Genomic DNA, 15,527 nt, shown 5'->3' with positions numbered 1-15,527 from the left:
GGAGACTCACGTTGGGCAGAGGTGGAAATAGATGCTGGCAGAATTGTTTAAACAAGCTGCGTGTGTGCGTCCGTGTGTGTGTGCGTTGGCAGCCGTAGTGTTTCGATTTCAATTGAAATGCTCCTGACATTATGAAAATTATATAACTCAGCCTTTTTTAGGGTTAAAACCAGGCCAACAGCGTATGAATAACTGAATAATAACAGACAAAGGGGTAGAGTTAACAATCTCCCAAAGCATGCTGAAAGTGATGGAGGTGGACACTTCCTGCATACCACAATAGTCTCCAAATAGCCAGTGTTGTAAAGTAACCATGTACATTTACTCAAGTACTGTACTTAAGTACAGTTTTGATGTATTTTTACTTTTACTTCTACGCATCAGAGCCAAATATCGTACTTGTTCTCCACTACTATTGGACAACTTTAGTTACTAGTTACTTTACTAGTTAGATTTTGATTTGAATTATTATTACAAAACATACATTAAGAACCTCAGTCCGGAGATGTGACACATTGCGAATACTTTCTCCACCACTGCCAATAGCCAACCAAGAACTTTACCGCTATCGGGCTGCTCCGATCAGGATTTAGAACTATACCGCTATCGGGCTGCTCCGATCAGGCTTTAGAACTATACCGCTATCGGGCTGCTCCGATCAGGCTTTAGAACTATACCGCTATCGGGCTGCTCTGATCAGGCTTTAGAACTATACCGCTATCGTGCTGCTCCGATCAGGCTTTAGAACTATACCGCTATCGGGCTGCTCCGATCAGGCTTTAGAACTATACCGCTATCGGGCTGCTCCGATCAGGCTTTAGAACTATACCGCTATCGGGCTGCTCCGATCAGGCTTTAGAACTATACCGATATCGGGCTGCTCCGATCAGGCCAATGATCCATTTAAGTACTCTGTGTTTTTCTGTTTAGCTGTAAGTATTCTTGCATGTTGTTTTGTTTTGTTTTGTTGTCTGCCAACTGTTAATAAACAAAGATTATTCCATTATCTTATCTTGTCTTGGATAATTACTATCTTGAGCTGTCCATGGTGCTGAAAGTTGAAGACAGAAAATAATACCATTATGGATACAAAAGTGTGTGCGTGTGTGCATGCGTGCGTGCGTGGGTGGGTGTGTTATTGAATGTGTGAAGCTGTTTATATTTGTCTTAAATCCTACGGTGGGATTATTGATGTCAGTGGGAGAGTGGACTTTGTTTACACAGAATAATTATATTAACGGCTATTTATTACAAGCTAAGAAAAATAGGCCAGTGGATTTTCAGCAAAGCCTCTTTTTCTCATCACATACAGAACTAATCCGCTAACAAGATGCTAAACTGGCAGAAGGTAGGGACTAAAATAAAACTGCGTTTTGACAATAATACGAAAGCAATGAAAGAAAAAAGACATGCACATTCCAAAGTCACCTTATAGAGCAATAACGGCATCTATCATAGCATCGGAGCCCTTAGTGTGCGAGCGTCTTTATTCTTGAACTTTGGAGTGACAATAACAAGTAAGACGCGCAAACGCGTGAAGCGAACGCAGCTCGTGTGTGTGTGGTTGTGTGTGTGTGTGTGTGTGTGTGTGTGTGTGTGTGTGTGTGTGTGCTACAGCTGCGCCCTGTGTGTGTGTGTGCTACAGCTGCGCCCTCTGGTGGCGGGCGGGTGGTGTAACAGCGGGACAGACACACAGACAGACACACAGACACACAGACATTCAGCCCTTGCTGTCATAGTAAGTGGCTCACTGCGTTCGCAATAAACATAAACATTGATGTACCGTACAGTATACATCAGGCTTCACCATCGGTTAGCCATCTGTGTAATATATGATCTATCCAACTCCATATACAAGCACACAAGCGTACACATAGCCAGCCATCCGTGGATCCAACCATCTGCTTATCTATGTATTTTTATTGTTTTTCTCTGAAGGAGGCGAGCCGCCTATAAACGGGTCTGTGTGTGTGCGTGTGTGTGTGAGTGTGTGTGTGTTTGTTTGTGTGATGTCTGTGTGTCTGAGAGTCTATAATCTCGTAAAGCGCTGGAGCGATCAGCGCCACATTTCCTGTGCACGCTGCCAGTAGATGACACCGCATCCGCACCGCCAGCGAACGATGACATCAATGAGACTGTCCTCACGTACCACGAGCGTGCGGCGACGTCGTCCACCCCTCCTATATTCAGTCGCAGAGTCTCTATTTGAGAGAGCGACGTCGTCCACCCCTCCTATATTCAGTCGCAGAGTCTCTATTTGAGAGAGCGACGTCGTCCACCCCTCCTATATTCAGTCGCAGAGTGTCTATTTGAGAGAGCGACGTCGTCCACCCCTCCTATATTCAGTCACAGAGTCTCTATTTGAGAGAGCGACGTCGTCCACCCCTCCTATATTCAGTCGCAGAGTCTCTATTTGAGAGAGCGAGGTTTCGCTGCCCCAAACATTTTTATTGGTTGAGATCTATACACGCTACTAGTTAATGGTTATTTTATTGGATTTTGCAATATCGCCGTCGGAACGCTCGCTCCTTGCCTGTGTAGATGAGGTGTGAGGGTCTATAATCTCTAGGGGGTCCTTGACGTGAGAAGGTTTTAGACTAGAGCCTATGACCACATAGACGGCTGACCTCACAGACCAAGATCTACACCGAGACGCACCGCCTTTCAACCCCATGTTGTTTATTTATGTATCCATGAGCCATGAATGAAAGGATAGAGGTATTAAATCTCTCAAATTTAAACGTATGGCCGATTGGTTCAAATATTGGGTATGGGTACACTCTGAATTTTCCAGTGCATACTCCCTGACTGTAAGTTTGTTGCTGAGTAGGAAGATGGTAGCACATACAGTGCGTATGTGTGTGTGTGTGTGTGTGTGTGTGTGTGTGTGTGTGTGTGTGTGTGTGTGTGTGTGTGTGCATGAACGTGAGAGAGAAAGGAAAAGTGTGTGTGTGTGTGTGTGTGTGTGTGTGTGTGTGTGTGTGTGTGTGTGTGTGTGTGTGAGAGAGAGAGAGAGAGAGAGAGAGAGAGAGAGAGAGAGAGAGAGAGAGAGAGAGAGAGAGAGAGGCACGCACACACATTAACACCCTTAATTGGGGTAACGGATATACTACAATACAGTCACCCATTTAGGAAGGCTGAGGGCTGTGATGAGCTATGGGAAATATGCTTCCCCCTCGCTCACTCGTGCGCGCGCACACACACACACACACACACACACACACACACACACACACACACACACACAGCGACAGTCTGAGACAGAGACACACGAGGAGAGGCTGGATAAGACAAGAGCAGAGCAGAAACATTCTCAGCCAAGATATGGCAACCCACAACATGCAGATGAATGTTGAATGAATCCAGTTGGGAGGTCTGACTGCAGACAGACTGAGACCAGTCTCTGAATAGAGCATGTTGTGTTTACACATGTACAGTCGTACACCAACCATGTCAATGCTTTGCTGCATTCAAAATGGAGACAATTTCCAAACAAATTGAAATAAATATCTTACCGACATCTCTTGATTTTTGCTAAAGATATCACAGCAAATCTACAAGGTCACTATTTTCACAAATCCTGAGGGCTTAAGCGGTTAATTCATAATGTACCCCTAGTGGATTGAAAATATTTATTAAAAAGTATAAATACTTGCCTAACTATAGTCAGTTTTGAGCACCACACTGAGCATGTTGTATTTTATACATGTACGCCCCATGGGAGAAACGTGATGATCAATTAGAACCACTGAATGATCTGAGGAATATTAAATGAAAGAATGTTTTTTTTTAAGTGATATATTTTTTTGTTTAGGTTAATAATGTATCTCATACAGCAGTGACAGGATTTCCACTCTAAGCGATTTGGAATGACTACACAACTGTAAGTGGGTTGAACACCATGGTTTAATCTCTTTTCTTGCAACAGACAAATTGCTCTCTTTGTTATACTGTATGTGTGCCTTCTTTTGCTCATTTGATCTGACACTGCCGCTATAGGATAAGATATTGTGTATACTACTACTGCAAAAATATAAGCTTTTGTATATACAGTATACCTTCAAGGAATGCTGACATAACCACCTGGATTCAAAACCTACCTGGTTTCTCAACAGATCTACCGTTCATCCACTGAGGGTTCGCCTGGCCAAGGGAGATATTAAGACTAAGAGATTAATATAAATACGTCCATCAAAATGCAACATCTTACAATAAATGCACCACGTCTCGGGTACGTACTGTACTGTATATGTGTGTACAATACGTCTGTAATCCACATATCTCGAGAACCGTTTGCACTATAACTCTGAGTGTACAATTGGAACCAAATGGACCCACACAGGGTCTGAGGGGCATAGGACAAGAAGTAATAACAAACTTCACAGGACAAGAATATGGTAGTCGACACTCTCTATTTCTCTAATAATCCACATTGTCTGGGAGGAAAGGATATTAAGAAATGTTCCATTCTAATGTTGCATTATGAGCTTTTGATGAATGGTAAAACTTGTGGCTCTGAAAAAATGTGTGTGGGTGAGTGCATGGAGTGCATGGAGTGCATGGATGCCTCGGTCCAAACAACAGAGACCGTTTTAGAACCTCAACATAGGAACGCACACACGCACACACGCACGAGTTTTACAAACGGATTACTGAGTAACTGAGCAAATCAAACTATTCCATCGTGAGTCCATAATGTGTTTAGAAAGCAGCCGATATGAGAGCCAAGACTGCATGCAATGGGTGGCTTTTTGACAGCATTAAAAACAAGCATGTCCAAAATAAACATGATGAATTTCAGTCTGTATAAGAAATGGAAGTCTAGAATCACTTAATATCAACTTGGCACCATTTACACTGTCTAGTTTGGCACTGTCGGTAAGGCTGCACGATGTTAGAAACCATGTGATATGTGATACTATTTTTTTATATTGCGAAGACGACATGAAGTACGATATAACTTAGTTAACAAATATTAAAGTATACAGTTTGAATGGGTTTCTGCCTTAGGTTTGCTGCCTAATAGGCCTAACATAGAACCCAGACAATGAATGATCCTATTGCAGTGGTGGTTCTCAAACTTCTTAATTTCAAGGACCTCCATAACTCTGAGAGTGTACAAGTGGAACGCAGTTTAGTACTAAAGTAGTCTCGTGTAGCCAGACAACTATTCCACAATCTCCGAATGCTATAGACTATAGAGTACACTACACCTCTTGAAGTATACAGAAGTTGTCATTTCCGTTCACGAAAATATATTAAACTAGAAAAAGTGCCCTTCTGGGCACAGGTCTCCACCAGGTTATCCACAGATCTGTGCAGTTAGAGGTAAAAACACTTTTCGGCCAGTTATAGCGCCACCTTGAGGCTGAGTTGAAATTGTTCATGTGGCATTTCGTCCTCGGCCTAGTGGGAATGTGGGTGCACAATTTCACGGAAATCACGCGATGTGTTCATGATTTGCAGCATTTTGTTTGAAACTGAGCAGTCCTGTGAACTTTGGAAGCCAATCTTAACCAATCAGGATGGAGTCTGATAAATCTGAAAGACCCGTTTCGTTGAATGGCTCTAGAGAGACTGTGTACCAATTTGCGTGATGTTTGGACAAAATCTGTAGGTGTACTGTGCAAAAACTTGTTTTGCACAAAGCGGCCTCCTGGTGGCGCTATAACAGGCCGTTCTGGAAAGTTTGGGGCAGAGGTTCATGGTTGGCATCCAGGGAGTGTGTGTGCAAAATATGGCATTGAAAAACTTGTTTTGCACAAAGCGGCCTCCTGGTGGCGCTATAACAGGCCGTTCTGGAAAGTTTGGGGCAGAGGTTCATGGTTGGCATCCAGGGAGTGTGTGTGCAAAATATGGCATCGACCGGGTTAACGGTGGCCGAGATTAGCTGTTCACGGACACACACACGGACACACGGACACACACGCGGACGGACGGAGTGCAAAACATACTCTCCCCACATGCCTTCGGCCTGGTGGAGACAAAAATATATCTTTACATTTTATGTCAATTTCTGCTAAGCAGCAAGCTATATATGCTTAGATGATTTCGATTTATATTAGGATAATTTTGCACGACTGCAAAGACAAAACGGAAGTGGGGAGGAGGCTTCACTTACTCATGATCAGAGCTTCCGTGCTATATGATGGAATGACAGACACATTTTAAATTAGCGAGAGGCAACAGTTTGGCCATGCGAGACTAGTACTAAAGGCCTATTCATACTCAGTTTGGCCATGCGAGACTATAGTACTAAAGGCCTATTCATACTCAGTTTTAGGTGATAATGTGACGTTTCGTGCCTCTACAGCGGTGCCCGTTGGAGCCTCTACAGCGGTGCCCGTTGGAGCCTATACAGCGGTGCCCGTTGGAGCCTCTACAGCGGTGCACGTTGGGCACTGTCCTACTTGGAACGATGCAAGTTGGAAATGCATGCTCCACCCAGATATTACTGTATGTCTGTGTCCCTTTTATGCCGATATATGGAGTTCTTTGTCAGGCATGCCCAAATATGGAGTCTATGCAGAGCCCGGGCAGAGGCCTTGGGGCGGTTCTGGACAACCGTGGGTCCGACAAACTCGACACCGTGCACTGCACCCTCAGTGGTGGGGTGGAACGCGTGTGTCGAATTTGAAGTCGGTGGGGCGAACGGTTCTTGAGTTACGTGGATTACAGACGTACGAACAGACGTACAGAGACTTGGTGGATTTATAGTTAGATAACATTGCCATTCAAGCAGTATTTAGCTATAAGCAGTAGGATATATTATTGTGAATGTTGATATTGCGATGACGTTACACATTCGATATATTGTGCAGCACTGCGGTTGTCGTTATAATATTGAACTGTATAAAATGATTTACAGTAAATGTCAAATCTTTGAATATATATTCTTTCAGAGTGAACGTTTTTAACTCAACTCTTTGTTTCTGGGGGGGTCCCTGGAATAACATATTTTCAGATGGGGGTCGGCGGCCAATTACATATAATTTTTGGGGTCCTTGACATGAAATATGGAGAACCACTGATACAGAAACATGAGGTATTTCAGAAAACTGTCGACGTCAGGCCTAAATGGGTTGAATTTCTTAATGTTTATGATACAATGATAGTACTCGTGCTATAGCAGTGGTTCTCAAACATTTTCATGTCAAGGACCCCCACATTGATATCTTTGGCCACAGACCACGATATGAAAGGATTTTGTGCCAAGATTTTGTCAAGATTTCCAACACAAAAATGGGATAGTTGAAAAATAAAACAGGGCTTTAAGTGTTAAATGGTTCCTATTTCTTTCTGGGGACCCCCTGGAACCCCTTTTCAATGCCCTGGCGGATCCTGGACCCCACTTTGAGAACCGCTGTTCTAAAGTGTTTGTCTTTTGATCTGTATATTGCTGTGAAGTCTTGTTTTAACTGTGGAATGCTGAATCTCCCGTCTGCCCAATATACCCTGGGCCCCAGGGTATATTAAATTGGGCAGACGGGAGATTCAGCATTCCACAGTTAAAACAAGACATCAAGGTTCAAGGTTTCTTTATTAGTACCCCAGGGCCTGGGGTACTAATAAAGAAACCTTGAACCTTGATGGAGCAACATGGATAGAAGTGAACAAGATAGCTGACTGAATGGGTGCACACCGACTACTAATTGCAATGTCCCGCCGAGTTTGAATCCAAATTTGTGTTGCATGTTTCTTGCCCTCATTCGATTTCCTGTCTCGCTGGCTGCACCGTCCTACTCCTGCCTAAATAAAAGCAAAAGGAACAGCCTTAGAGAAGAGCCCCAAATAATTACACCCTTGTGGTTTAAGTTCATTTACTAGCATTGATTGATTCGTCGCTTTTTAATTTTGTTTTGGCCATGATCTAAATTGTGTATGTTTGCCAAGAGGTTTATTGTGTTTATAAATAACTCAATTCAGTAAACATGCATCGAGGGGCACGGTGGCACAGTTGGTAGTGCTGTCGCCTCACAGCTAGAAGGTCCTGGGTTCGATTCCCGCTCGGGGCGCTGTGGGTGCTGGCGGCGTGTTTCCTCCTCCGCGTCATCAGTGCCCATACCCGAAGGCGGGGTTGGCGAAAGTGCCTTTCTGTGTGGAGTTTGCATGTTCTCCCCGTGTCCCCTAGGGTAGATACCCTCACAAAAACATGCAGTAATCCTGGTCTCTAAACTGCCTCCCCCTGGCCAGCCGGGGCGCCTGATGGAGGGGAAAGGAACTGGTTGGAATAACGTGTTCCTTCCATGCGCTACGTCCAACCAGGGAAACTCCCCCCTGTCAGGTGTAAAGGAGCAACTTGGACACTCAAGCATGAAGGAAGCATGAGTTAAGTCCGTTGCTCTCCCCAGGTTGGTGGAGGGTGTGTAGAGCCCAGGATCACATTAGATGATTGACACAGGGGTGAAAAATGGGTTACAAAATTGTGGGATAAAAAATATATAAAAAAAGTAAACATGCATCGGACACATGTGGGTTTTTCTTTAATAATTCAAACGTAATAATCCACAATGCACAGTCAAATCCACAGTGTTCATTGACATGATTTTACTCTGTAGACAGGCATCACTGCTCTCCTGTAGGTTGTTTTTCAAACTACTGGAAAACAGAAACAAACTAATTAATCATTAATAAATAAATGGTAACTGCTACAGAATCATTCTCTAAGCTACTTTGAGAAGGCTGTCAAAATCCTGTTGGTAATAAATGCTTCATCCTGCTCCACATAAACAAGGATGAAAAACTTCCGTCAAACCAGGAAGAAATCAGGTGGAACACTATAAAGCATTCTACTGTAACCTCAAAGCATCAAACCAAGATATTCAAACTAATGAAATAATGAAAACATGTCACTCTAAGACACACTCCCCGTTTCCTGTCTCTCTCCACTGTATAAAGGCAGAAACATATGGTATGATGGTATGTTTATAAACAAAAATAACACATTCAAACTAAACAGAAATTCAAAGGTCAAAACCAATGATAAAGGCCTCGCCTCAGACCCCACAGACTACTGTGCACTGATGACAGTATCATAGATCATCCTTGTTCCCGTTCCAATCATTCACCAGGTTAAAATGGATGATTACACTGCATGCTGCACCTTGGTTCAATAACACCATAGCTCACCATCATCGCTTGTCGGGTGCAGCATACTCATAACAACAGCTGTTTCTTAACTATTGCAGCAGAATGGGGTCATCACCTGCAACCACTGCCAGAAACTTTTTAAGTGCTTCCAGTTGGTAGTGACATATGGCTGACTGTCAGGCCCATCTCCCGGCTCTCCTGACACAGCAGAAAGTCGTCATCGACTCAGGCATTAGCGATGGATCATAGACAGGCCGACTGGGCACATTTGCCTCCGTCAGCGAACCTCTGTTGACTCATATCAGTGGAAGCATCATTTTATTGGGCCTAATTGTTACCGTTTTGCAAAAAAAATCCATTCCCTAAGCAGAGCCAACAGTTTCAGTGGCCAATAAGACGTTATTTCTTAGGATCTTAAAGGGATAATACAACCAAAAAATGATTACTCACCACAAGGAGTGTTTCCATAGCAAACCACTTCTGATCACCCCAAAAAATTACTAAGTTAGCAACAAACAAACTAATCTTTTCTCCAGGGACAATTCAGCAAGACAGTTCAATTTATAAATGAACGTAGTAGTTACTCTAAAACAATGATGATACTGTTGTACTATTCTGTTACAATACCAATCAATACCAATGTTGTATAATGCACATCATTACACCCCGTGCATCACAACTTCACAAGTGTGCAGTAAATTAGGTGAAAATAATAGAACATTTCTATACCATCACATATTTACTGTACATGAGATTAACCTTGTTTCTTGTTTTTAATCTAGCACCTTTCCTTGTTTCTTTCTCTCATCCCCTTTCGTGACAATTGCAAATGATGGGAGCTTGTATAACAAAGAATTGCACCTGTGATTTGACTGTAAACTTGGAAGAAATTGAAGAGGTTGGTTGGAAAATCGTCCATTTAAGGTTGTTGATGTTGTCACATCTTGCAGCTTCTAACTTCCACTTTCAATTTCAACTTCACTCTCTACGCTATCACACCCTCTGTCTGCTTGCTGTGTGTTGTGTGAATGCACTCACGCAATAAATGCTGCTGATGCTAATTAGCGACATATACGGCACCACACTGAATGGGGTCATAGCTATTATCGTTAGCGTCGGCACGCGAACGGATCTCTGAATTAGGGTCACCGCCAAGTTCAGGAATGCTAATGCAGATTCACTGGTTGGCATGAGGGACAGACAGGCCATGAAATGAGAGAGAGAGAGCGAGAGCGAGAGCGAGTGAGAGAGAGAGAGAGAGAGAGAGAGAGAGAGAGAGATGGAGCTATAGCACACTATAGTGATGTGGAGCCTGTTAGACATATTGGACCAAGGCTGAATGAACTGTCACGATCACAGTGTAAAAATGTTGCTTCATTAAGGGATAGATTAGCTGGACATGCTAGGTCGTCTTGTCTCTCCCAATCATTAGCCTACCTCGTTCCCAGCCTTTTCTAATCATTAGCCTACCTCGTTCCCAGCCTTTTCTAATCATTAGCCTACCTCGTTCCCAGCCTTTTCTAATCATTAGCCTATACCTCGTTCCCAGCCTTTTCTAATCATTAGCCTATACCTCGTTCCCAGCCTTTTCTAATCATTAGCCTATACCTCGTTCCCAGCCTTTTCTAATCATTAGCCTATACCTCGTTCCCAGCCTTTTCTAATCATTAGCCTATACCTCGTTCCCAGCCTTTTCTAATCATTAGCCTACCTCGTTCCCAGCCTTTTCTAATCATTAGCCTATACCTCGTTCCCAGCCTTTTCTAATCATTAGCCTATACCTCGTTCCCAGCCTTTTCTAATCATTAGCCTATACCTCGTTCCCAGCCTTTTCTAATCATTAGCCTATACCTCGTTCCCAGCCTTTTCTAATCATTAGCCTATACCTCGTTCCCAGCCTTTTCTAATCATTAGCCTACCTCGTTCCCAGCCTTTTCTAATCATTAGCCTATACCTCGTTCCCAGCCTTTTCTAATCATTAGCCTATACCTCGTTCCCAGCCTTTTCTAATCATTAGCCTATACCTCGTTCCCAGCCTTTTCTAATCATTAGCCTATACCTCGTTCCCAGCCTTTTCTAATCAAAAATGAGAAAAGCCTGCGGTTATGACCTAATGCAGAGCGTGTCTATAGGGTAGGTTGGGACTTCTGTCTTTTCCTTACTAGTACCAGGTTTCATGCACGGGGAACCGATCTGTAAAGATGATACCTCCGTAGACACTAGCCAGGTCTCGCCCGGCATGCCCAATCACATAACAATAAACATAATCGCCACCCCTGGTCGTTTCGGCCTGGCAGACGGAATAATCTACACCCATTGTTACTTTAGGTGTTAAAATGACCAACTAAAGCATCCATGAAAATGTGTTTAGCAATGGCTGTTACACCTTGCTATTCATTATTCACTACTGCAGCTCAAACAGTGTGATTTGCACGCACGTACAGTTTGTGAGTCGTGTGTGTGCCTGTGTGCGTGCGTGCCTGTGTGCGTGCGTGCCTGTGTGCGTGCGTGCGCGCAGGTGTGCAAAACTCTTGTTCAATCTGAAACAAAACAAATGGGAAAATCAATTGGGTTCCTCGCTCTGACATGATCTCTCTTCTATAGCCGACAGCCTTCCTCTCTTCCCTCGAGTCTATAGCGCCGTGCTTCCCAACCTTCTGTGAACTTGAAACTCGCCAAAGCGCTCCACCCATCTGACCATTTTGGGGCAGCCTTTTATCTGCCGTGTTCAATGGTCAGGTGGGTGGACCATGGGCATTTTAATGATCAATCGATTGTGTTACAGCTTGGATCAATGTAACTAACTTACTAGCTCCTACTCGGTATCACAATGACAACATCATGACAATCACCATCATACTTGGAAGTGATGGGGGAACGCCTACTGAGTGTCAAAAAACTGATCGCTGATCTGATCTGATTGCATTTAAACAACGTTAAACTCCCTTTGCCACTTGATTTTCTACTCGCTTTATGCATGCGCATACTTTCTATACTATGACTTTTATACATTATTATTTGAGTGGTGCAGCCACTCCATTGCACAGCAATGTGTGTCCCTGGCTTGGTCCGAGCACGGAAATAGCGTTATAGCATTTGTTCAACATGTCACTGTTGCGCAGCCGCATGCACGCACGCACACACACACATGCACGCGCGCACACGCACACACGCACAGGCCAGGGAGAAGGGCTTGTACCTCAAAATTGTACTTAAGTAAAAGTACTTAGTTACCAAGAATGCTTACTGTATGTTAGAGCAATGACTGCACAGGATTCACAGCATGTCTGCATAGTGTAGAAGTTGTGTGCTGTTGTTTTGCATGCATGTGTGTGCACTGCACTGCACTGCATGTACGCACTCAAACACACATACTGTATGCTAGAATAGCAATAGAATAGTCTGATAGAAATTATCCAGGTAATGAGGAATTCATCAAAGCTCCCTCCCAGTGCCAGCAGCAACACGCATGCGCACGCACGCAGGCATGCACACACAGCACGCACACAATAAACCCAGACTCTCCCAAGCTCCGAATTACCAATAACGAGGAGTGGTTCTAACCAATTAAAGAACACCTGTGACAATGACAAAGTCCACTGTCCTCATTATTATATATATTTGTTTTTGCGGCTTACGCCTTTTATTGGTTTTGAAGGGACAGACAGTAGGCTGACAGGAAACGGGAGAGAGATGGGGGAAGACATGCAGTAAAGGCCGTGTCGGGCTCGGGAGTCTAACCCGCGGCACAGTACTGCGACTGGATTAACAGTCGGGTGCCCAGACGGTTACGCCACCGCCTGGGCCCACTGTCCTCATTATTGCGGACATTGTGTGTGTGTGTGTGTGTGTGTGTGTGAGGGTGTGTGTGTGTATGCAAATTAGGAGTTTCAAGGGATGGAGGGTATACAGCAGCAATTGCTGTCTGTTGTTTGTGCATTGATTTTCCCCATACCACCACTAGCTGCATAGTTAGCCAACTGCAGACAGCTGCTCACGCACGCACGCACGCACGCACGGCTCTGGAGTACTAAACGGCTTTAATCACGGTTTCCACATCAGTCTCCTGACATCAAAACGGCGGTCATGCCCATTCAATAACAGTTCACTCCCCTGAGAAGATTACAGTATGCAAATATGACACGTAGAAATACGTGTCATGAGGCTTCCTCCTCATATCTCTCTCTCTCACAGTATATTACTTTATTTATCAGCCACTTCATAAATTCTCCATATTCTGGGGGGAGTAGTAGCCCAAAATAGCACACCCTAGGGCTTTCACTTCTAGTGATTTTTACTAGTTGACTAGTTGCCTAGTTTACTAGACTAGTTGTTTAACTACAGGTACCTATTTTGAGGCCTACAAAAACGGGGGGGAAAAAACAACAACTATATCAACTAGTCAACTAGTACCAACAAGGCCAACTAGTGGATTTACTAGTCGACTAGTTGAATATAATAAATAGTCAACTAGTTGCTTAAAGCCCTGCGGCTATTTTTGGTCGAAGAGACTTGGTGTTGACTGGGAAAAGTGACCAAGAGCAGTGTATCAAGTGGTTAAATCCATTTGTAAACTGTAACTGTTTAGAAAATGTAACCATTTACGGGTTGGTTACATTTGTAAACTCAGAGAGTTTATTTAACACACTTTAGAACAAAGTTCAATGTGTTTACTGATACAAAATGCTAGGTCAAAACTGGACTGTGTATGAAAGTCCAATGACAGTCTTTAATACACAAAAAATCTACCGAAAACAGTACAACTTTGGATGCTTATACGTGGGACTTGCATGACTCTGTACATCTTTTAGAATTTCCCCCACTGACATGGGAACTAACATTAAGTTCTGATTGTTCAGTTCAACTAGCAGTAAATGCAAAGTTGCTTCAGTTATCCCAGGCTTCGCCATAGGGGTGAAATGGTACACAATGGTCTCCTATAAGTGGACCGCGTATCTGACATCAGATCTTGCGAACGATTGCTGCCCCTATATTGTGCGTTTCTGGGACAGAGAAAGGTTCATAACAAAGTTGATCATCTTCTGATTTGTCTCCCTGAATAAGGCCATTGTCAGTGGGATGGTTTAGGCCAGAGTGTCTAAAACTATAACTATGCCAGATAGCGAATGAAATGCATTAGGATAGACTACATCCCATAGCCTGAAAGGACGACTGCGATTGGCTAGTTTGTTGTTAAGCACAACCCGGTTGGCCAATGGTTTAATTTCTACATCCCATAACCTGGAGGGATATTTGTTCTGCGATTGGCTAGTTTGTTGTTAGGCCACCCGGACAGACAATAGCATAACTTCATCACCTCAGACAGACAGACATTCTTATTTGTCGGTCTGGCATCGCTGATGCAGTCCAGGCATCACATCACAGATTAACATCACTGACTCACTGCTCTGATCGGATTATTAGAGCGGATTATTAGAGCTCCTCTTGGCCGCAAATATAAACTGAGGTCAAATATTTCTTGCACCGTCTAAAGGCTGGCAGCGCGCTGGGCAGGTGTTTGGACATAAGTGGGCAACGCTCCCAGCCACAAACAACACAATGAGACAAGTGCAATGATCCATAAGCTTCCTGTCAACAACAGGATGGCAAATGAAAGGCTGTGTTTCCGAAGGATAATGTGGCGTCTCTTTAGCCACCCAGAGTTACAGTACTCTGTCTATCACTCACATTAGATCATATGAGCACTGTCGGGGGGGAAACCTTGTATGTCCAAAACTGTTCGGAAAATGGAGATATAGAACCTGTGTTCCAATGGATTCTATGTAGTTACTAGTTATCATTTAGAGACAAACTCGTGCCAATGCTTCTCACTGGAGTAATTCTGCAAATTACTTCTAAATCAGTAATTCTCACAATTTGAAGATTTTATGTGGGGGGGGAATGAAATGAGACAGTGACAGTGATGACACGAGAGTTGATCAATAGGGAGGTTGTAGGATGAGGTGTAAAGGTGTAAATACAGAGGGAAGAAGACACATCTAACGCTCTTCTCCTCCTCTGACGGGCCCAGGCTAGTCAAACATCTGTCAGTGCTGCTCTGTCTCCCTCCCCCCTTCCCTCTCACTCCGCTCCGTCTGCCTTTCATTCACTTCCATCCATCTCTGTCCGACCGCGTTCCCACAACCGACCTAACTGCCTTAACAGTTAAACGCTCCGGGAGAAACTGTGAAAGAAACTGTGTGTGTGTGTGTACTTACCGTACTTATGACTAGTGTGAATTTGAGGAATAGACCATTTTCCTGGTCCTCACAAGCAAAATGTTAGGAGATAAGTTTATAATTGTAAAAATATTCAGGTTGGGATTAGCGTTATATGATCATTTAGAGTTTAGTTTTAGGGGTTAGGGTTAGATTTAGGCCTGGATTTATGCCTATAGTTGCGCTCTGGTGTCCCGCACCGAAAAATAGCTGATTTAC

This window comes from Protomyctophum parallelum, assembly GCF_964188405.1.
Source record: "Protomyctophum parallelum genome assembly, chromosome: 13".
NCBI lineage: Eukaryota > Metazoa > Chordata > Actinopteri > Myctophiformes > Myctophidae > Protomyctophum > Protomyctophum parallelum.
This window is presented reverse-complemented; position numbering follows the sequence as displayed.